General features: G+C 43.0%; 1 protein-coding gene across 3 annotated transcripts in view; it reads right to left on the bottom strand.

Moving 5' to 3' along the window:
- The window catches only part of PRICKLE2 (prickle planar cell polarity protein 2), a 339195-nt gene that overhangs the window by 100332 nt on the left and 216054 nt on the right, over nucleotides 1-22809 (bottom strand). The gene's annotated exons all lie outside the window — the stretch shown is intronic.

Here is a 22809-nt window from a genome sequence, read left to right as displayed (position 1 = left end):
TACATATGCAGACCAGAAATATTACCAGTAGGTTTAACAAACAGTGACAACATTCCGTTTTTATAAAAGGTTTCTAGACCTTAGGAAAAGGAAGTGGTTATAAAAATAACTGCAGGTGAGATTTTAAGAAGAGCAAAAATATTTTTGCCCATTAAACAACGCTGATCCTAAGATCTCATGGGCAACACATTTTCACCTCCACTAAAGATACTTGTAGGTTTGAAATTCTAATTAGAAACCCCAAATTACCCCACATTGGTAGCTTCTTTTTTTTCATATACAAGAGGATCATGCATGGGAATTATTTCCAAAGATAGCAGCCAAAGACACAATTCTCTCTCCCAAATAAAACATTTCTCTTTTAAGATTACCATCTGTTCCCTTTTCCATGGCTACAAAAATGATGAAGCAATAAAAATGCTGATGTCAGCAACACAAGAGCATTTCTAGCTTCTACCAGTAAAATAAAAGGAAAAAAATAAAGGAGGAAAAAATTTTAAGAAAATAAGCTGTTGTACCTGTACTCTGACCTTCAGAATTAGTTTCAGTAGCACCTTATAAAACTGATGAAACAGCCCAGAATTCTAATCCCCATGTGCCTGAATTTTTTGACAACAGCTTTGTGAAGATATAATCCACACACCATAAAATTCACCATTTTAAAGTCTACAATTCATTGGTTTTTAGTATATTCTCAGAGATGTGAAAGCATCACCACTAATTTTAGAACATTTTCTTCACCCTCAAAAGAAACTCCATGTGCATTAGCAGTAACTTCCCACCTTCCCCTCCCCGCAGGCCCTGACAACCACTAATCTATTTCCTGTCTCTAAGGTTTTACCTGTACTGGAAATTTCATATAAATGGAATCTTACTATATGCAGTCTTCTGAAACTGGCTTCTTTCACACAGCATGATGTTTTCAAGGTAAATCCATGTTGAAGCATGTGTCAATCTTTCATTTCCTTTTATTGCATTATAATATTCCATTACATGGATATACTAAATTTTGTTTATCCATTTATCAACTGGTAGACATTTGGATTGTTTCCACTTTTTAGTTTTTTTGAATAATGGTGCTTTATTTATGTACATGTTTTTTTGTATGGATATATGTTTTCAATTCTCTTGGGTATTTACCTAGGAATGGAATTTCTGGGTCATACAGTAACTTTATGTTTAACATTTTTAGGAACTATCAAACTGTTTTCCAAAATATCTGCTCTTTTTTACATTCCTACCTGTTAATGAACGAGTGCTCCATTTTCTCCACATTCTTGTTACACTTGACATTGTCTTTCTTTTTGACTGTTGCCTAGTGGGTGTGAAGTGGTATCTTACAATGGTTTTGATTTGTACTTCCTTAATGACTAATGATGTTAAGCATCTTTTTATGTGCTTATTATATATCTTCTTTGGAGAAATGGCTATTCAAATCTTTAGTTCATTTAAAACTGTCTTTTTATTGTTGAACTGAAAGCATTCCTTATATACTTTCTGGATACAAGTCCTTATCAGACATATGCTTTGTAAAAATTTTCTCTCATTTGGTGGGCTGTCTTCCCTTTCTTGATGATGTCCTTTGAAACACCTAAGTTTTTGGTTTTGAGGAAGTCCAATTTTTTTTGTTGTTCCTTATGCTTTGGCTATCATATTTAAGAAACCGTTGCTTGACCCAAGGTCATTAAGACTTACTCTTGTATTTTCATCTAAGAGTTTTATGGTTTTAGCTCTTATACTTGAGTCTATGACCCATTCTGAGTTGCACTGTGTATATGGCATGAAGTAGGAGTCCAACTTCATCCTCATGTGGCTATCTAACTGTCCCAGCACCATTCAATTGCATTGACCTTTGTCAAAAATCAATTGATCATAAATGTAAGGGTTTATTCTGGACTCTCAATTCTATTCCATTGATCTATATGTGTATCCTTATGCTAGTACCATACTGTCTTCATTACTGTAGTTTTGTAGTAAGTTTTGAGATTGTGAAGTGTGAGTCCTCCAACTCTGTTCTTCTTTTAAAAAATTATTTTGGCTCTTTTGGGCTGCTGACATCTGAATTATCAATATAAATTTTAGGGTTACCTGGCCAATTTCTGCAAAAAATCAAGCTGGGATTTTGACAGGGATCGCACTGAATCTTTAATTTGGAGAGTATTGCTATCGTAACAATATTAAGTCTTCCAATCCATGAGCAAAGAACGTCTTTCCATTTATTTCAGTTTACTCGAATTTCTTTCAATGATATTTTGTGGTTTTCAGGTACAAGTTTTGCACTTCTTTTGTTAAGTTCATTCTCAAGTATTTTATTCTTTTTGACATTATTGTAAATGGAATTGTTTGCATAATTACATTTTCAGATTGTAGCGTATAGAAACACAAATGATTTTTGTACCTTGATCTTGTATCTTACAATTTTGTTAAACTGGTTTATTAGTTCAAATAGTGTGTGTGTGTGTGTGTGTGTATTCCTTAGGATTTCCTATATACAAGATCACATCATCTGTGAATAGAGACAGCTGTATTCCTTCCTTTCCAATCTAATACTGATTTTTTCTTTATCTTGCCTTATTGCCCTGGCTAGGTCCTCCAGTGAACAGAAGTGGCAAGTGTGGAGCTCTCTGTCTTGTTCCTGACCTTAAGAGAAAGTATCCAATCCTTCACCATCAAGTATTATATAATCGTGGGTTTTTTGGTAACTTTCCTTTTTTAAGTTGAAGAACCTTCCTTCTATGCTAGTCATTGAGTGTTTTTATCAACAAAGGGTGTTGGATTTTGTCAGATGCTTTTTTGCATCTATTGAGATGATCAGTCGGTTTTTGTCCCTATTCTTTTAATGTCTTGGCCTGAATTTTGACACCAAAATGCATTTAAAGAAACAAAATCAGTTTTGTCCAGCCAAGTGAGGCTTGTCAGATTCTCCCACTTCCTGCCTTTCATCCGACTGAAGATATACCCAGACAGAATGCACACTTGGATCTGGTCTGCATCTCCAACCTCAGAGAAGTTTCACCCAAACCCTGGCTATTGCTTTTAAAAATAGTCTGAGCTCATTTTAACAGTAACTCTTTAATTAATTAGCTACTGTAAAGAAGTCAGGGGTCTTGGGAAGCAGTCACGGTTTTGTTTTGTTTTTTTTTTTTTCCTCCAAAACTTTTTATGTCAGTTTATTACCTAAGGGAAGAAAAAAGTTTCAGTGTGTTTAAGCAAGTTTAGGAAGCTCTTTGGTGACTAATGGTTTTTTACTAGAAAGTCATACTTTTAGAACAAAATGTAGAGATCTTTTTTCTAAATGCAGTCTCCAGAATATTCATCAATGAAACTCATTTATTCAGCAAGGCAGGGAACAGCACACTTTTTAACGCTGGATGGACATAATCTAATGAACTTCGAAGCTCCAGAAGAAGGAACAAAGACAAGACGAAAGCAAAACACAGAATTAAAGAACCAGATCCATAATGAGTCTCACTGAGTAGAAGCCTGAACAGAAGGGAGAAAGGGGCGAGGGCTTCGGGCCCTCTTTAGTCGTTCAGCAAATAACCACCAAGTACCTACCATCTGCCAGGCACTGCTCTAGGCACTACTGATACCCAACCAAAACAAATAAAGATCCCTCCCCTCACAGAACCTATATTCTCAGAGGGGAAGAAACAAACAATAAGCAGCAAACATAACAAATCATTCGATCATATACAATAGCACATTAAAGCCGCTAAGTGCGATGCAAAACAAGAATGGTGAAGCAGGATAAGGGCGAGCACGATTAGCGCGGAGGCACACAGGAGCAGAACGCACAGCACCTGACTTGCTTACACCTGACACGCACGAGCCCAGATTCACACACCAGTCGTCCGAGAAAGGAAATATCACTCCCACTTTCCAGAGAACAAAGGCTCAGAGAGTTTAAGCAACATGTTCAAAGTACACCTGAAATAGCCAGCAGAACAGAGATTCAGAGTAGGATCAATCTGACCCCCGAACCCTAATAATAACCTACAGAGGGCATACCTGACTCCAACCAGAGAATCGCCTTTCACTCCTGAACAACAAACACATTCAGAAAAATCAAAACCAAAGAGGAAACAAGAAAAAGGAAAAAGAAAAAAAGGTAAATCAAAACCACAAGGACCTTACGAATTTTCCCTGCTAGCTGCCTGCCTTCCATTCCTCATTTATAATTAACAGGTACTTCTGTGGCAAGGCATTATTATTTGCAGAGAATTTTTAACCTTTGAGTGCTTCCATGACAGCCTTTGGAGAGACTAATGTAACAACTTCTGTTTACAAATGAGGAACGCAAGGCCCAGATGCTGAGAAAGCTGTGGAGGGTCAGAGGTAAAGCCAAGAGCATTTCTCTTGGTCCTCACGTCTTTCTCTCCCTCTTGGCAAAATGCACACAGCAACACCCAACAGCTCTCTGTTTCGACACACTGATTAAAGCTTTTCAGGAGTGCGTGGGGAAATATATGATTTGGCTTTTTTTTTTTTAAATAGACATTTATGAAAATAGAACCTGCTAGTAAAGCAGGATTTCATTAAAAAACCCAATCATACAAAGCTTGCATTGGTTTCATTCTGTCAGAGGTGACATTCTACCTGTACATAATTGGGTTTGTGAATGACAGGTTTCCAAGGAATAAGGCATGATTCAGAGAGCAGACATCCTGCATCCTCCTTCTCCCCTCCCTCTACCCAGCAACAACCCTTGCCACCCCCCCCACCCGAAACCTGCAGCTGTAAATTCATTCGCTTCCGTATTCAGAAGCCACGATTGGCTCTTCCATGAAATACACAATACCGGCAGGTGAAGGCTCTCTTTTCAACCGTCTCAAAGTACTCTGGTCATCTGCACCAGTGACCACACCATTTGCAAAATGACTAACAATTTATACCAATTAACTCACCTACCGTGATTCCGAAGGATTCATTATAAATAGATTGGGAGGCGGTGTGTCTGTTGGGGGGGTGTCTCATCTTTGAGATGTTGACAGGTTATTTACAACACTGAATCCTGAACCACAATGTCTTGTTTTGTGTGAGAAGCGATAGGATGAAGGCAAGAAAGGAGTCTTCCGTTGTCACACGATGCTGACAAGTTCAAGTCATAAACTGCAGGATTCTAGATTTGGATAGGATTGGAAACATCATCAAGTCCTCCCCCTCCCCGCTTTCCTTCTTTCTCTCTTTCATCCCTCTTCTTTTCTTTTTTTTTTAATGAGAGGAAAATATTTTTTGCAAAAGAACTCCCATGTGGAAACTCAATATATAAAACAGAGCTGCCCAAGTTGATGTGACAGAAGGAGGCCCGGAGCCCAACTTCTCTCAAGCTCAACCTTCTCCCAATATCCAGGCATTTTCATGGTCCTAACCTCCCAAGGGTTCCAAAGACACAAGTCTGGAAACCAGCATACTTCCCAGGACAGTTCAAGGTCATTTCTAATATTATCAAAATATGAAGTAGGTGCCCAATAATTTGACAGATGGAAGAAAGACAAAAAGAAAAACAGAGGCTATTGATGGCTTTTAAAGAGACAGATAATTCCTAATCATCAAACTCTGCAGATAATGATGATTCTAGTCATAGGAAATTGTATATCCGGTTTCTAAGACATTACATGGAGATGACTGGGGAGCACTGATGTGTCCCAATGACTTTGATTTGATAGGACTGAGACAGGGCCCCGGAAGTGCATGTCCACCAGCATTCCAGGTGATTCTGACATGCACTTGGAGGACATTTTTCTATAGCTAGCCTCCCAGTTAGAAGGGGAACACGTGAGTCAGAATATAGTCTGAAAACTGGCGTGTTCTACCCACATTACCGGATGGTCTCTGGACAATGTACATTTTTAAAACTGTTCCAGGGGATCTATTCCAACCCCTCCTGACTACCATGTATTAAACTCGTATCACTAAGCCCACCTGTCACTCAGCCAGGTACCTCTGGGGCATGTGTGTGAAGAGATGCTGGTGAGAAGCAGGACCACACCGGCAACCAGAACAGTGTCTGTCGTTGCCAGCCTGCTTTCGGTCCTGCCTTCTGCCTCCCCTGTGGTATGGGCTTCTGTGTCCCAAGTCCATGGTCAGATCAGGTTCAGGCCACTTTTATGCACAGGGTCAAAGGACAGACTGCTTGAAGAGTGGCTCAGTCCCAACACAAATCAAGTGATAGATGAGGAATGCATAGTTCTGGGCTCAATATGGCAACGCCTCAGGCAGCTGAGATCAGGTGTGGGAAAAGACACTTTTGTTAAAGACAGAGGGCTAAAAGAACCCAAAAGCCTCCACAGCTTTTTGCTAAATAATAGATGTGTCCTAGGTATTTAAATTCTTCCATGACTTAAGTTCACTGAAGGCAAAAGAATAACTCCTTTTATTCTTAATAAGAGGAAAAGAGGAAGCCTTTTTCTCCTATGGTAATTTAAAGTTACTACCTCCTTATCCTAAAAAGAAAAGCAGTATACAATGTATGTAGAAAAGAATCAGGAATTACAGATAAGCAAGAAGAAGAAAAATAATTCAAACACTCACAATCCCAGAGATAATCACTGTTAAACAGAAACAGCTGCTGGTCCCCTTTTTCCCTCATGTTAAGAAACTAGAGACCAGATTTCATTCTATGTGCACGCCATCAGCGAGGACCAAGGGACGAGACTCTGGCCTGAAATAGAAAGATATGAGCCAGAGCTACCCACACATGTACACACAACATTCTCGGCAAGGAGATGTGCATTCTTCAATGCAGATAAGTCGGTTTGTTCTGATCTGGTGCCCTGTATCAGGATCAGAGAATTTATTTATGTAGCGTGGAAGACGCCAAAAACGTGGGAATTGCAATAGACACTTACGGGTATCACAGAGTTAAGTTAGGTTCCTCAGATAAAAAACATCTGAAAGCCAGATTTCTACAGCTATCAACTTTCAATTTTCTGTGCAAGTAGGGAGAGATGGGGCATGGATAATTTAAAACCACTAAGCCCTGGCTCTGAATTGTGTCTTTGTACATCGGTCACAGACTCTCAGAGGTGTGATAACGTATGTCACTGCCAACCACCTAAAGGATCTGTCCTGGGCAGGCCAGGCTTCCCCAGTCTGCTCTGCTGCCCAATTTCCTCAAATTTCCAATGAGAACTTATTGGAAACGTATCACACACATGCAGAGCACCAGCCTAAAATGAGCCAAAAATTATTCTCAGTTTACTGCACTCTGGAACACCCTTCCCACTTTACCTGTTTTTTTTTTTTACTAAAAAACAGGTAAATACGTGTTTTGAGTGAAGAGAGATCGTACTGGGCTGCAGGCTGCCTGGATCTAATTGAATAAAGAAACAGTGGGTATTCTTTTTTTTCTTTTTTTAAATTTTATTTATTTATTTATTTATCCATTTATGGCTGTGTTGGGTCTTCGTTTCTGTGCGAGGGCTTTCTCTAGTTGTGGCAAGCGGGGGCCACTCTTCATCGCGGTGCGCGGGCCTCTCACTGTCACGGCCTCTCTTGTTGCGGAGCACAGGCTCCAGACGCGCAGGCTCAGTAAATTGTGGCTCACGGACCTAGTTGCTCCGCGGCATGTGGGATCCTCCCAGACCAGGGCTCGAACCCGTGTCCCCTGCATTGGCAGGCAGATTCTCAACCACCGCGCCACCAGGGAAGCCCGAAACAGTGGGTGTTCTTAGCCAAAAAAGGCATCACCGTGCTGAGTAAGTGAGCCGGTAAGAATTGGAAGTGGGGTCCCCCTGCTTTAAGATATCGCTGATTCAGACATTACATGAAATTTCTAAAAATCTTATATTTGTATTTGTATGGAAATATGTATGGAAATATGTTAATATAAATGTTTCAGACATTAAAAAAAACAAAAAAAAAAAACAAAAAAAAACAAACAAACAAAAAAAGATATCGCTGAGATACTCCCGTGAGGAATAAGTCAGAATTGTCAAAACTGAACTATCACAAAGAACACTACCTGTTCCCCTCCAAAATCGCATGCGTCACATGATCACATGACCCAGGCACAGGGCTTCAGCTCCTACCTTCCACATGCCTCACAAAAACACAACCGGAGGATGAGAAGACAGGAAGGCAGGCAGGCGGGATATATACTTGAGAAGGCTGGCTTGAAACGAAATGAGATGAGGATGCTGCAAGAGGCGGAAGTCTGTCCCCAAAGGATCAAGGACTCCACACCACAGGTCTGAGCCCCAGGGCCCTGACTCCAGTACGTACTTTGCTACTGGAGGATGGCCGGTAAGGGTGAACGTGGCGGCTGTATTTCTAATATTAATATTATTTCTTACATTTACAGAAGGTTTATAATAGTCATTTTGTTTCACAGTTTGTCTCCTTTATTCATTCTCAGCAGCCCTATAAAGTTGGCATTTTTATCCATTTCACGCATATGAACTATGTGTTCTACAAACTCATACGCAACTTGACTGAAGTTATACAGATGAGAACCTACGCCGTCTGACTCCAAGACCAATGTTCTTCCCACCACCTTGTTTTAAGGAGAGTGGCCAAATCTTCCTTCTTCTCTTCTGTGCATCTTTCCATCCTTCCCTGCATCTTTCCAACCATCCTTCCATCCACATCCATCCAACCATCCAGGCAGACAACAGTGACTGAGCATGTACTGTGTACTAGGCGCTGTGTGAAGATGCTGGTCATACAGCAGTGATTCAGACAGTATCTCTAACCTCATGGGGCTTCAAGTCAAGTGAGGAAGACAGACAACAGTCAGGTAAACACATAGATAAACTTGCCATTTACAGGCTGTGATCAGTGTCATGATGGAAACAAGCAAGGAGATGAGAGAGGGGCCGAGGATGGCTCAGGACAGGCCTCCCCACTGAAGTGACATGTGAGTTGTGACTAGAAGACGAAGTAGGAAGCAGCTCTGAGAAAGACCGGGGAGAGAGTTTTCCCGGCAGAGGGAAAGCAAGCAGAGGCTCTGAGGCGGGGAAGAGCGTGGCACGAGTCATTCTCAGGAGGTGGTGTGCGGCCTCCCCTCCCCCATCACTGTCGGCGTGGATGACAGGGACCGAACTGGCCGAGCCACTGCCTGTCCCAAAGCCCAAGCAGCGATGTGAGATTCAGGGGACGGTGCCACCTTAGTGGGTGTAGGAAAGCTCTTCCTTTCTCCTTAATCCCCTTCCCCTTGGAATTCCTGTATTCCTCTGTCTTGATACCCAGACGTTGGCATATCCTGTTATTTGCAGCCTCACTGGCTCCTTAACCCCCTCCCCCCAGCCACAATACTGTGTTTTTCCCCTTTTTTGGCAAACACTCCGTCTGAATGAGGGACCCAGGCATGAACCTTGACACTTGCCATGTCTGGAAGCAAGATTTCTATCTCTGTGAGAAAGGAAAACCGGTTTCCTAAAAAACACAGAAGCTCAAGGGCGGAGACTGTGACAGGGCCAGCTGGGTACGAGGCTGGTGCGAGCACAGAGCCAAAACCCGCTGCCGGGCCCATCCAACTCCCTGCCCTCCGCCCGGGCTCCAGGGGCTCTGGCCATCTGCACCAAGAGGAGGTTGTCTCTCCCAGGCACTGCCAAAGTTGCTATAGGATCATTTTTAGTGGCAGTTGTTTCCTCTCTTTAATATGTCAATTCATATTTCCATGAAGAAACATACACAGTGCCCTACTTCAAACTAATTTATCTTGGAATTTTTAAGCAGTGGAAACACATTTCCTTTAAAAAAAAAATAAGCCTGTTGGGTGACTTTTCATATTCTGAGTAGCTCTTACCAGACTCTGATTTCCAGGTCTGATGTTTCAGCAATTGAGGAATGATGTCTTGGATTGGGTTTCCCCAGAATCAGATCCTCGGAAGGCATCTGAACATAAAGAAGTTTGGGAGGTGATCCCAAAAAGGCCTGAGAGGGAACTGGAGAAGGGAGTCAGGGCAGGGAAGGATGCTAACACAGGGAGAGGTAATGGGCAGCTGAAGCTCTGGGCAACTGAGACTCATTTCAGTTGAGGAGCTTCGGGAGACGGTCTAGAACATTCCTCAGAGATGTTCCACTGCAGAATCAAGGAGGCAGGAGTACTTATCCCCCAATTCCCAACAGTCACTGGGTGAAGACCACACCTGGGCCCCTGTGGCCCACCCCACATATGAGACAGGCAGGCTAGAGCAGAGAGTTACAGCTGCTACCGAACGAGGAACCATGGGTCAGGGTACCCTGGAAAGGCGAGTGCCAAGGGGGAAGAGGGTACTACCGCAAGTACTCGCTGCAGGCAGCTTCATTTATTAAACAATAATTCGCTGAACATCTACTATGTACTATGCATTCAGGTGGTGGTTGTGAGGGATTAAAACAAAAAAAAAAGTAAGGAGCCCCTGTCTGACTGGGACACAAAGATCTAGGCCACAAGGAGCTAGAGCATAAATTTCAAAGTCAAGAGTACTTGTGGGGTTAGTTAAAAGAGTGTCCTTGTTTCTAGGAGAGAGATGCTGAAATATACACAGGTAAAGGATTATGCTTGTCATTTATTTTCAAAGGGCTGAGCCAAAACAATAATCCATGTGTATGCATCGCGGGCACATGCAAAAAAGAGAGGGAGGAAGGGAACAAGCAGCACCAAAGTGCCAAATGTCAGCCACAGACATTTCTAGAAGGGTGTCTGGGAGTTCATTATGCTCTTCTTGTAAACTGTATATAACACTGCAAGTTTTCAAATTAAGTTTTGAAACAAAGAAACAAAGTGAACAGTCCTGTGACTTTGTTGTTAGGTCAGTTATTAGTAGAAAACCTACCAAGGGCTGGGCACTGCATACAACTTGCTGAGTAGGAGGTTGCTAGGTAAAAAGAGAAGGAAGGAGTATTCCTGACAGTTGAATAAAGGCACGAGGTGAGAGAGAACAAGGTATCATCAAGATATTGAGAAGAGTCTAAGACGGTGACAAGCTAGCAGCTGGAGGACGACACATGCAACCCAGGTGAAGGAGTTTTAACTTTATTGTAAACATGTTCACAGGCTAGTGAGGAATCTGCCTACCAAACACGCAGCTAGCTAATTGAGCATCATAATGAGTGGAAAGAGTGAGCCCTCAAAGGAAAAGAACTTGGCTACTGATGGTGTCTCCATGGCAACACTGCTACCTCCATCACTGCATCCGTAGGAAAGGCTGTGGGTACCTAGAGAAGCTCTGATTTCCTGAGCTGCTGTCAGACCAACCACCTCCCTAAGAGGAAACCAAGGTAGATGGAATGGTTATGCCTGGATCAATTCCTCCATTTCTCTTTGTCCATATGTTAACCGTGATTTTATGGCATGTATGCTTTTGCTTCATTGGACGTTGAACAGATCACGTTCCAAAAGCTCCTCCTTTCCAGATGAGTCCTTCAGGGGAACAGTTTCTGAGGAAATGACTGCACACTGAATTCTAACACTCCTCACCTCCCAACTTCAAGAATTGGAAGACTCCACAAAATATCTCTTTGTTTGCCTTTCTCTTCCATGCCACCTGCCCAAGTACTTGTTCAGTCTCTACCTCCTGTGTGTAAGAAGTTGGCTAAGCCCATGTAGACCAAATCCGAAGCATTAAATATCCCCTAAGTACTTAAAAACAGTATATAGTGCAGTGGATTAAGATATTAGATCTTGGAGGTACAGTGCCTTGGGTTCAAATCCTAACTGCCACTTCACTGAGTTGCTATTAGGATTAAATAACTGAATATCCACAGCACGCTGAGTACAGTGAAATCTGACTCTGTGCCAGCTTGCTAGGCCCTACGCTCTGGGTAGGGACAAAAAGTAAAACAAGTCAGTAAAAATAGTCATGGTTCTGGTTCTCTAGAAGTCAATCTAACCCCTACTAATATAGTCTAGTTGGGATGGAAACAGATCAATGGAAAACAGATGGGTGGCAAACAGGTCATTTCTACAAGTCTTTATGAAATACCTAGTATAGACTTTAAGGTGTGCTGGACTGAGACAGGTAATTTGATTATTATCTTTACCGAAGGATTACTTACCCTTTACCATCCTTTTTAATATTTCAAGGTCACAGAAACGACCTTGGTTTCTTACTGAGATACAATAAGGCAGACAGGTTTGGATATTAAATTAATGACCCTGGGACTGATCAAGTACTTCAGAGCTGCCCACGCACTTGCAATTCAGGGAATTCTCTGAATTGCCAAAAATCTCTACAAAGTTAGTCAGAGGAACAGGGGTTATTACTGCCATTTTATAGAAGGAGAAGGGGGAGCTCAAAGAAGCCAAGCACTGTGGTTGCTACTATTAAATGTGGTGTGTCTAGAACGCCACATCTACTTTTTCTCACCCTGAACCAGGAAAAGTCAAGTCAGTTTGGTTCTACTTCTAGGGTATGCTTTTTCCAACTTTCCTTTCGAAGAAGACATTTTCAGAGTGTACACCGGGTTCTGTGCTAAACACTTTCCACGCATTCCTTATTTAATCCTCACAGTACAGTTAAGAGATGGAAATTATTAATATCACCCTCATTTTACAGATGGGAAAACCAAGGCTCAAAGTGTTTCTGAAACGTACTCAAGCTCCCACAGCTGGGAAATGATGAAAATGGAAACGCAGACCTAGATCTGCTAGATTCCAGAGCCCTTCACCAAACACCTGAATGCCTTTCTGAGGCCCCGTCAGACTGACTGCACTGGTCCCTTAATCCATGTAAAACAAGTTGTGCTTTTCTCCCTGTTCACATAGAGGCCCCCAAATCACTGGCAAGTCATAGGAAATTCTTAAGTGGCTGCTTATTAATAACATTTTCAGTTTATATTAGGCTGCCTTTCATCCAGGGGAACTCAGCCAGCTCCATACACAGAGAACCACTGAAATCCAGCCATTTCTGGTGTGGATGTGGGCCAGCTGGCGAGAGCATCCCTCAGGGGCTCGGCTTGTGGGGATTCTGGCAATGGTCACACCCTTCAAAACTTGACAGGGGCCCTTTAATACCCATGCTGAAGGGCTGGAGGTAGAGACTTCCCAGAAATCCATGATCCTCAGTGAATGAGGCCAAGGCTCAAGATGACCCCAGCGGACTTGGGAAACAAGAGTGTCAAGAAACTGGGTGTTTACCAAATACTGAGGCTGGAAGTAAGGCCCCACAATTGAGACTGAGTTAGACACAACAGGGAGAGATGTTATTTTCAGGAGAGACCTGGCTTCAGTCAAGTCCAGGGAAAAACACAAAACCCATTTCTCAAGGTTTCCCAGAGGGGGGTACAGGCAAAAAAGGCAAGATGCTGATTTCCCCTCTTCAAGCCCGATCCATGGAAAGGTTTTTGTGGTTTTGTACTGAGCCACGACTAGTCTCTTCATGCTGCAGCAGTGAGAGGATGGAGGCAAGTACAGAGAAAGAAAATAACATTTCCTGGTTTCATGTTTTATTGGAAAGAAGCCCTGGATGAATTGAATTCACATGGTCTACAGAAGTGAGACATTGAAAATAGTTAAGAGTTTGTTATATTCAGATTTGACAAGGTGACGGTTGAAGGATGTATGTCCCCTAGATGCACCTCCTACCCCCAAACCTGGGGATGTAGCAAGGCCCACGCGCTTTTGGCTGAGCTGAACAACAGCCCAGACTGTGGACTCCCTTGGTGCATGGGATGAGTGACCTCTACTCACCATTTCTACCTTTACCCTTCTAGTCCAATTCACCATCACCTCCTGCCTGGGCTACGGCAACAGCTTACTTATTCTTCCCTGTATCCACGCATTCCTTTCTAGAATCTATTTTCTACTAACTGTTTTGTTTTTTAAAACAATGGCGATAACACTCAACTCCCCTGCTTAAAAAGCTCCACTGGCTTCCCACTACAATTAGAATAAAGTACACACTCCCTAACCTTGGCCTCCGAGATACAATTTAATCTGGCCCTTTCCTGTCTCTCCAACTTCATTTTGTCCCACTCCCTACCTTCTCTACCATGTTTTGGCCCCAATGACCTTTTTTTTTTTTTTGAGCCCAATGACCTTTTGTTTGTCCTTTGTGCTTGTGTGTGTGCAAAGGCCATCCCTCTCTTAGGATCTTTGCAGTGGCTGTTTTACTGCTTGGAGCATCCTACCCTGAGCTCTTTATGAGCTGGTCTATTTTTCATTATCCATGTAATCACTCAAAGGCACCTCCACCAAGAACCCTAAAAAAATTGCCCACCTTCCCTTCTCATTCACTCTCCATTCTATTATCCTTTAATTTTTTTCTTAACATTTGTCACTGTCAGAAACTATTTTACCTGTTGCTGTATCTGTTAAATGCTTTTCCCACGATAATATAACTTCCAAAAGCTCAAGGAGGTTACCTTGTACCTAGAACAATAAGCATTCAGTAGGTAGTTCTTTAAAATTTTGAATCTCTAATACCCAGCCCAGAATCTAGCTTGGCAGTTCTCAACTAGAGGCTGAACACTTCATGGGCACACAAAGAAGATAGAACAATATGTAAAATTTTCACTTTTTAATATTTACTTTATGGAATTACTAAAAATGTATATTGTTAAAATGATGCCAAAATGTACAGTATGAGTTAACTATGTGATCAGTAGTACATCATCAAAACCACACCAAAGAAAGACTGTCTTCTTCCGGGATTAAACAAGACAAAGGAAAGTTAGGGCAGAGAAGAATATATTTATGTTGAGAACAACCGAGAACTGTATACCATAACTGCAGTGTAACTTAATTCTACTAAGTGTACTGCAAAATGTCCAATATTTGAAAGAATGCCTTGAATATAGAAAGACTGAAAACCCCCAGTTTAACCTAAAGTAAATGTTCAAAAAAAACTGTTGAACTGTTAAGTGAATAATAAAAAGTATCTGAAACAGAGAAGAAAGAAGTACTCTTGTGGCTTTGGCATCTGAGACTACAGCCCTCAATTTACCCATCTATAAAATGGAAGAGAACCAGGTAATTCTCCTTCCAACTCCACAGAGCTTCATCTTATTTCCTGGGTAGCTTTGCAGAACAGTGATGTATTTCTATAGGGCCAAAGGATAGTGTCTTCCAGTCCCAAGTTAACCTTAGGAGAGTTTCCTGGATGAGTTTACAACCATCTACCATCCAATCTAGCACTTCTTATTAACCTTTCAGGTGACTTTACACGTTTAAGAATCTGATGAAAGGTGGGATCCTCTCCCTTAAAAAGGTGAACATACATACATTCATAGAAAATTCTGCGTTTAATTTCAAAAAGTTCGTCAATCTTTGCTGGTCCTTTGGTGCTTGTGGATCCTGAGTTAAAAATACCTGGTTTAGAGAACTGGCTAAGTGTAAAAGGTCTTCTCTGCTATTCCTCACAGGCCCAGAGACAGTGCCTTATATCTTGCAGATGTTCTATTTCTCACTCTTTGCACTGTTTTCTTTTAAAAATTCAAAATGGCACACGATATCATCACAACCACTTAGGATGCTGAATCTTAGAAATTCAATGATACAGGATTGAAAACAATTTTTAAGCATGGCAAGGGCAAACCACACTGGTGTTTACGCAGCCCAATTGACAAGGTGAACGGAAGGCAGGATTCAAGCTAGTCTGATCAAAATCAAGCCCAGCGATTAGGTTGCTATTTGCCTTTCAGAAGTCATTCAAGCAAGAACTCAAGCTCCTGCTGTTGAGACAGGCACATGTGAATTCTTTGCTCTGCATTTTCACCCTGCTTCCTAATGAAGCAGGTGTTTCAAAGTGGTGGCCCAACCTGCACAGGAAGCAGGGGAGGGGCTTAGGGTAGGGGATTCATTGTCCCAATTGGTGGCAAGGTTCTAGTGCTTACAGGCTCTCCAGGTGACTTCTGAGATGATGACCTCAAATGCAAGTAGGAGACTTAGGCAGTAATTTAAATGAACTCCTGAATCTTGACAGATAAGCTGTCAGGAGAGGGCTTTAGCTGAGGGCGTCACGGCTGTGAGCCAAGAGCAGCCACTGCATATGCATGCACTGGCCACCTAGCCAATGGCTGAGCTGCCCAGAGGATGCCTACAGGAAACAGTTCATTGTAAAGCAGGTATTCCTCTGGAAGCATCAGAACAGGGAAGCTGGATAAAGACCCTACATCGTTGGTAATGAAAAGTGACGGGAACCTTAAGAATGGTCACCATATTAATCAGAACAATAGGATGTAGATCCCAGAGAAAGAAAAAAAAAAAACTATGAAAACCTTAACTAAAAATTCAGCTAACTAAAACTTTCAAAAAGCTTGCAGGTCATCCACTTTGGGGAGGAAGAATAAACGCAGAGTAAGTGGAAAACAGAATTTCTTTTCAGCATGCCTAAGCAATTAACAGGTGTTTGATATATATTTACTAAATTGAAAGGAGAACAGGACTTCCCTGGCAGTCCAGTGGTTAAGACTCCACGCTTCCACTGAGGGGCGCAGGTCTGATCCCTGGTCGGGGAACTAAGGTCTTGCATGCTGCACAGCATGACCAAAAAAAAAAAAAAAGGAGAATCAACTTCCAGGGAGTGTCCAAGGGTAGACATGACATGTAAGTTAAATCTCTTAGGGTAACTACAACTGATGAATACAGGCTACCTGGAGTGCTGTGTTGAGTAGGATTCTGAAGTGGTGCTGGAGCTTGACAAAAAGAGTGTGGTGTGTCATCAGTGAGGTCCACAATGGACGAGGGAGATGGGGGCCTGGCGATGCAGGTGCTAGGTATCTGCCATACTCCTACTAAGATTGGGACATTTCTAAGAATGGGGTTCAAGCATGGGTACACATTCAAATAAGAATACTTTTCCCCACTGAAGATTTCCTCTGTCATTCAAATAGAAGCTTCTAGAGGAATAACAAGGAGGGGTGAGGGAAGAAAGCAGACATCTGTTTATCCTGCCAGATCACAGCCTGGGGTCCAGCGAGCGGTGAGATATCAAACTCAGATGATGCTCACAATCAACCCACAATCAATCCACTTGCAGGAAAGTCGTGTTCAGGGTAATAATTTACATGGCTGCCATATCCTCAATCACAAGACACAGTCAGTCGGGTAACTGTGCTTTTCTGTAAGGCAGAAAAGTGATTGGATATATTGTCCAAATTTGCAAAAACAAGATTGAAAACAAAATGGGATTTAATTCTAAACAGCCAGAAATTCAGTTAATCAGAACCTCCCATTCCTCTTAGCTGACACTTTATTTCCTAGCTGAACAACCCAAGACAAGAGCGCAAACACCTGTGCTCTTCGAAACGTCACAGAGCATTTGACTTTAGTTAATACAAATTGGAACAATATTTTTTTCCCTTAAAAACAATACCATCCCATCTGGGAAACACCAGCTTCTTATCATTTCAGGTGTGCTAAACATTTATAAATAATACATATCATACAAATAAATGCATTTATTTATATGGTATGCTTGTATAACACACAGAAGTTCCAAGATTGTTCACATCTATCATTTCTACAAGTTGTGCAAGCTTCAGAGTCAAACGATGTGAATTCAAATTCCAGCTTGGCCATTTACTAGCTGTGCGACCTTGGGCAAGTTGTTCAACCTCTCTGTGCTTAGCGTCTATAGAATGCAGCTGATAAGAGAACCTACCTCATAAGGTTATTATGAGAATTAGTTAAGAGACAGCACATAAAAGAATAGTGAGCATGGTGCCAGGCACACAGTAAGCAGTCATTAACTGTTAGTTATTAATTACTTTCATTACTCCGCAGAAGGAGAAACTGAGTCACAGAGCAGCCAAGAGATCTACTTGAGGTTTACTCCGATAAGGAATGACACAATTGGGACTCGAACCTGGGCCTTGTGAATTTAGTCAAATTTCCTTCCCCGTGCAGCCCTCAGTGCTTATTACAAGGGCGGCTGAGAAGCAGCCGTACCAGCATCACCAGGGAGCTTGCTAAAATTGCAGAGTCTTCATTTCATCAACACCCCCAGGTGTACACACATTAAACTGGAGAGAGGTCTTGGTCCCAGGCACTCTGCAGGATGCTCGCAAACGCGACACAGCCCGGAGGGCTTCTGAGAGTGAATGAGCGGCACCGACACACTGAGGGATGCAGACACCCGCCTCTGCACTAGTCCGAAATATCCAAAGGTCAGAGGTTTTTGCAGGAAGCTCCGAGTCACTCTCTGGAGGGCTACCACTTCTCATATTCCAGCGCATATTCACAACACACAGAGGTCAGGTCCAGATATAAAACCTGACCTTTCAGTTCTCCGCCCAAGAGCAGCCGATGGTACAAATCACACGCCTCCACCGACAAGGCTGAATTCCTTCTGAAAGTTCATACTCATCCAGGTTAGTGCCGGAAGAGAACTTACAGACCATCTAATTCAGGACCTACATTTTAGGGAGGAAAGAACTGAGGCTCAGAAAGGGGAAGCACATACCTTCTAGTTAGCGCCTGATGTGCATGCAACGGGCAATCAAAAGCCAAGAAGCCTGGCCCCCTCTCTAGATCCCACTAGCCTCGCAGCAGAATCACCCAGTTCCCTCTAGTCCAGCAAAAGGGCTGCTTCCATTCGCCCGGAGCTTTTACTGCTCATCAGAGTGTGTCTTAACTGACTTTCCAACAAACCTCACACTGCCATTCTAAAAGCCACATTCAAAGCTGGAGGTGAACAAGCTACTCGGTTCTATTTTGTACCTGATACAGTCTCTTGGCTGTTGCCAATTTTACCAAAAGATCCAGCAAAAGGATTTTAAATCAGTGGCTACATAATGAGGTATTTCTCCCATGAGGGTTCCACAGAGAAGATCTAGAAGGCAAAGAAAAAACATTCATAATACATTACAGTAAAAAGTGTAAGGAGGCCCAGAATGGTGGACATCATTCAGGCTTTGGAGGATGATTATCCTGGGTTTGAATTCCAGCTTTACTCTTTCTTATCTGTGTAACGTCGGGCAAGTTACTTAACTTCTAGGAGTCTTGGTTTCTCCATTACTAAAATAGAGTTAATAATATCTAGCTGTGTAATTGCTATAAGAATTAACAAGGCAAGGTATGTCAAGCACCCTTCACATCAACTAGAACATGGTAAGTGTTTAACCTATGCTACTTATTACCTGTTCTACATATTCACACAAGCACTAACACAAAAACTATTTCAGACACATAGATACCCAGAACATACACTGACATATACACTAACAGCTATCCTGAAAAATATCTGACCCTGTGACCACAGAAAGTATAGCTGTTTCTCAGTTGAGTCCTGGAACTTTCATGAACAAGCATCTCTGAGGACTCATACTGATGAATGGATGGCAAGAAAAGAGCTGGAAAAACGGCATCCTGCCCAGCTGAAATGAAATGCTAAGAATTCCCGTCCCAGTTACTTTTAACCCTGGATGGGGCTGGATCCTACGTGTAAGGTTTGATTTTTAAAAACCAAGGAGGGATGGGGGAGCTGAGGCCAATGGTACTCCCAATGTGAGGCAAATGGAGGTAACTCAAGTCACCGTCTATTGTGAGACAGACACAGCGCTGGCCTGTAAAAGGTACCAACCTGGACTCCATCTCTATCCCACATCCTGGGGGAAAAATGGTGCCTGCAATCCCTCCAGCGCCCCAGGATGGTTTATGCACAATTGCCAGGACCAGGAAGAAGGGGGTATCAGAAATCACCATTATTCCTTCTTCCTAAAGGATCACGCTACTGTCCTGAGTGAGCAAGACTCTGGTCACACTTTCTCAAATGAGGCCTGACTCCCTTGATGCCTCCACTTCCAACCAGTGATGCCTCTGGATTCTGTGCTCTCGACAGTGTTGTGTCTCCTCTATGTCAGCTCTCATAAAATTTGAGTCTCCAGTTCGGCCGACTTGATCCTTACGGACTTCACAGCCAAATGTGTGCCAGAAGTGTACCCTACACACCCACCAAGGAAAGGCAGGCTCATACTGTACTTGAAGATGTGCTCTTTTGAATAAATGCATATTTAAAAATAGGCCATGGTGCTGTGGTGGAAAATTCTTGCTGTGTTTAGGCCCATGTAGGGTTTTAGAATTTAAAATGGCTGCACTATGGGCTCTGTAGGACAGATGGGTAGAGGTATTTCTAGCTGAAGTACAGCCGCGGTGCTTGTCTTCTGAGTTGTGACTTCACCCAAAGGGAACTTCAGCTTTGCACTTTCATGGTGGTTTGGAGATTGCTCTGATATTCTCCCAGCTGCTTCCCTCCCCCCTCTCCTCCTAACTCCTCCATCCAATCTCTCTGCTTCTCTCTCTCCACATCTCCCCCCTCCACCGCCTCTCCCCCGCATGCCAGCTTCTTTCTGCCTCTGCCTTGTCCCCAGGGAAATAATGGAAGAAGCAGGCCTCTGGATTTCAGACTCCGAACAAAGAACTGCTCAAACAACATGCCAAAAAAAAAAAAAAAAAAAAGAAAGAAAGCCAAGTCTCTGAAATCAGTGTCCAGGTCCCCAGTGGAGACTGCGGAGACTCATGATGCTGGAAACTCGGTGTGATCTTATCCAACATTTTCTCCCCTGCTCCATTCAAACACACCCCCTCTACCCACACACATTCCACACACACATGGACAAGATATAAAAATGAGAACATTTCATTAAAAACCTTTTCAGGTTGGGACAAGAGCAAAGTGCCAAGTGGCAGCCCAGAGCATTAATGAGGAAAACAGATTTTGCCAATGCCTAGCCCTCAAGCTTCTTAGCCCGCAATAGTTCATGGTCACCAGCAATGACCCGCTTATAAGCACGACAATCAGGGAGGGAGTGAAGAGAGAAAAGTTTTAGTAGATCGTCAAGCACAAAAGAAAAGACCTCACCCAAATGCCACCCAGAATTCCTGTCTGATGGACAGAGCATTTTGATTCTTGGCTGTTTGAAAACAACAGAGAAGAGAGAAGACCATGCCTTTGGCTTCTGAGGTTTCTGCTAATTCAAGGCGAGCAATACAGAAGGGAGGGGTTAAGAGCCCTGTTCAAACCTGGAGCGTCTGCAATCCATGTGTAGTAGGAGAAGCACTACACTGGGTACCAGGATTTGTCACCAGCTGTGTCATTTAGGGTGAGTTAACGTTCTCTCTTTGGCCTTCAGTTTCCTCTGTTGAATGAATATGGAAACTACTGCCCCCTGTGGTTCACAGGTTGGGATCCAATGGGAAATACCAAAATCAGCAGCAGCAGAAGGACGGAAAGTCCAACACCTAGTACGAGCCAGGAACTGGGCAAGGGCGGTGGAGCCACCATTCCCCAGCAAGCCCATGAGTCCCACGAGTCCAGGGAAATTTATTTCTAATATATTTAAAAAAATTTTTTTTAATTTTAGGCTGTGCCATGCGGCAGGTGGGATCTTAGCTCCCCAAGCAGGGCTCGAACCCATGTCCCCTGCATTGGGAGTGCAGAGTCTTAACCACTGGACCGTCAGGGAAGTCCCTATTTCTAATATTTATATGGGGAAACCAAAGTTCAGAGAGCTTAGGCTCTAAGGTCACGTATACGATCAGGAGGCAATGCGGGTGGGCTATTATCAAGGGATAATTATGATTCTCCATGCAAAACACTACTTGACTAAAGACCATGGCAATCTGGAGTGATCAACTCCCAATTCTGAGTTTCTGGAGAAAGAACTTCATGCCAGACTCCTCTGGTTCCTTTAACTCACTTCTAATTTGTCCTTCAGACCTCTGCACTGGAGTTCCAGTTCATCTAAATTTAAAAGAAAGACGTTGAAAGGAAAGGGATAAACAGCTGTCAAACGGCATGACTGAAGTATGCTCACTGGCAAGAGAGGAAGGGCTAAAGCCTAGCAAGGATGGGTCTTGTCTGTGGACAAAAATCAAGGGCAGAGGGCTGGGTCACAGGCAGGGGAGCAAGGGAGGCCCATTCTTTTCCCTTAACAGCCGATCCATAAGCTAAAGTCACCCATACGGTGGCATAAATGAAGCCTGGGAACTTCCGAGGAGCCATCCAGCAGGTGAAGCCATATTTAAAGGCCTCCGTGAAGGAGAAAATGCTTAGTGTCCGCACTGCACAGAAAGTGGAAAGAAAAGGCAGGCCTCTCACACATGCAGCGTTGGATCAGAGGAGAAACGTGTACAGAAATCCAGAAATGCATTGATTCCAATTTGGAGCCCGCAGCTTTCTACAGGAGACTTGTCAGCTGCCAAACAGGAGACCTTCTTTAAGGGTGCCTGAGGGGCTTCCCTGGTGGCGCAGTGGTTAAGAATCTGCCTGCCAATGCAAGGGACACAGGTTCGAGCCCTGGCCCGGGAAGATCCCACATGCCACAGAGCAACTGAGCCCCTGCGCCACAACTACTGAGCCTGTGCTCTAGAGCCCGCAAGCCACAACTACTGAGCCCATGTGCTACAACTACTGAAGCCTGCACGCCTAGAGCCTGTGCTCTGCAACGAGAAGCCAGGACAATGAGAAGCCTGTGCACTGCAACGAAGAGTAGCCCCCGCTCACCGCAACTAGAGAAAGCCCACGCGCAGTAACGAAGACCCAACACAGACAAAAATAAAAAATAATAATAATAAATAAATTTATTTAAAAAAAAAAAAAAAGGGTGCCTGAACCCCAGCTAATGCTAGATGATTTTCATTCTACCATCCCGACACTTTTAGTTTAGCAAAATACAGTAGCCCGGACAATACACTTTATTCTGTCCACTCAGTCCATAGAGTTGAAATAGTGGAAAGTTCCTTTGAGTGGGAATGGTTTGGGACCTTGCAGTGACTGAACATGGCACCTTTGCTGCTGGCTAAACCTCTCTGCACACAAACGGATGTGAGGATATTGCCTTTTCAGTGGACTGTCTTATTTTTTAGCAACGACGCTTAGAATAAAGATGATAAAAAGGTAACAATCACAACCACCACCACAGGAATAGTTAACCTCTATG

The sequence above is a fragment of the Balaenoptera acutorostrata genome, chromosome 10 (genome assembly GCF_949987535.1).
Source record: "Balaenoptera acutorostrata chromosome 10, mBalAcu1.1, whole genome shotgun sequence".
NCBI lineage: Eukaryota > Metazoa > Chordata > Mammalia > Artiodactyla > Balaenopteridae > Balaenoptera > Balaenoptera acutorostrata.
The sequence above is the reverse complement of the archived record's forward strand: the minus strand, read 5'-3'. Positions and strand labels throughout refer to the sequence as shown.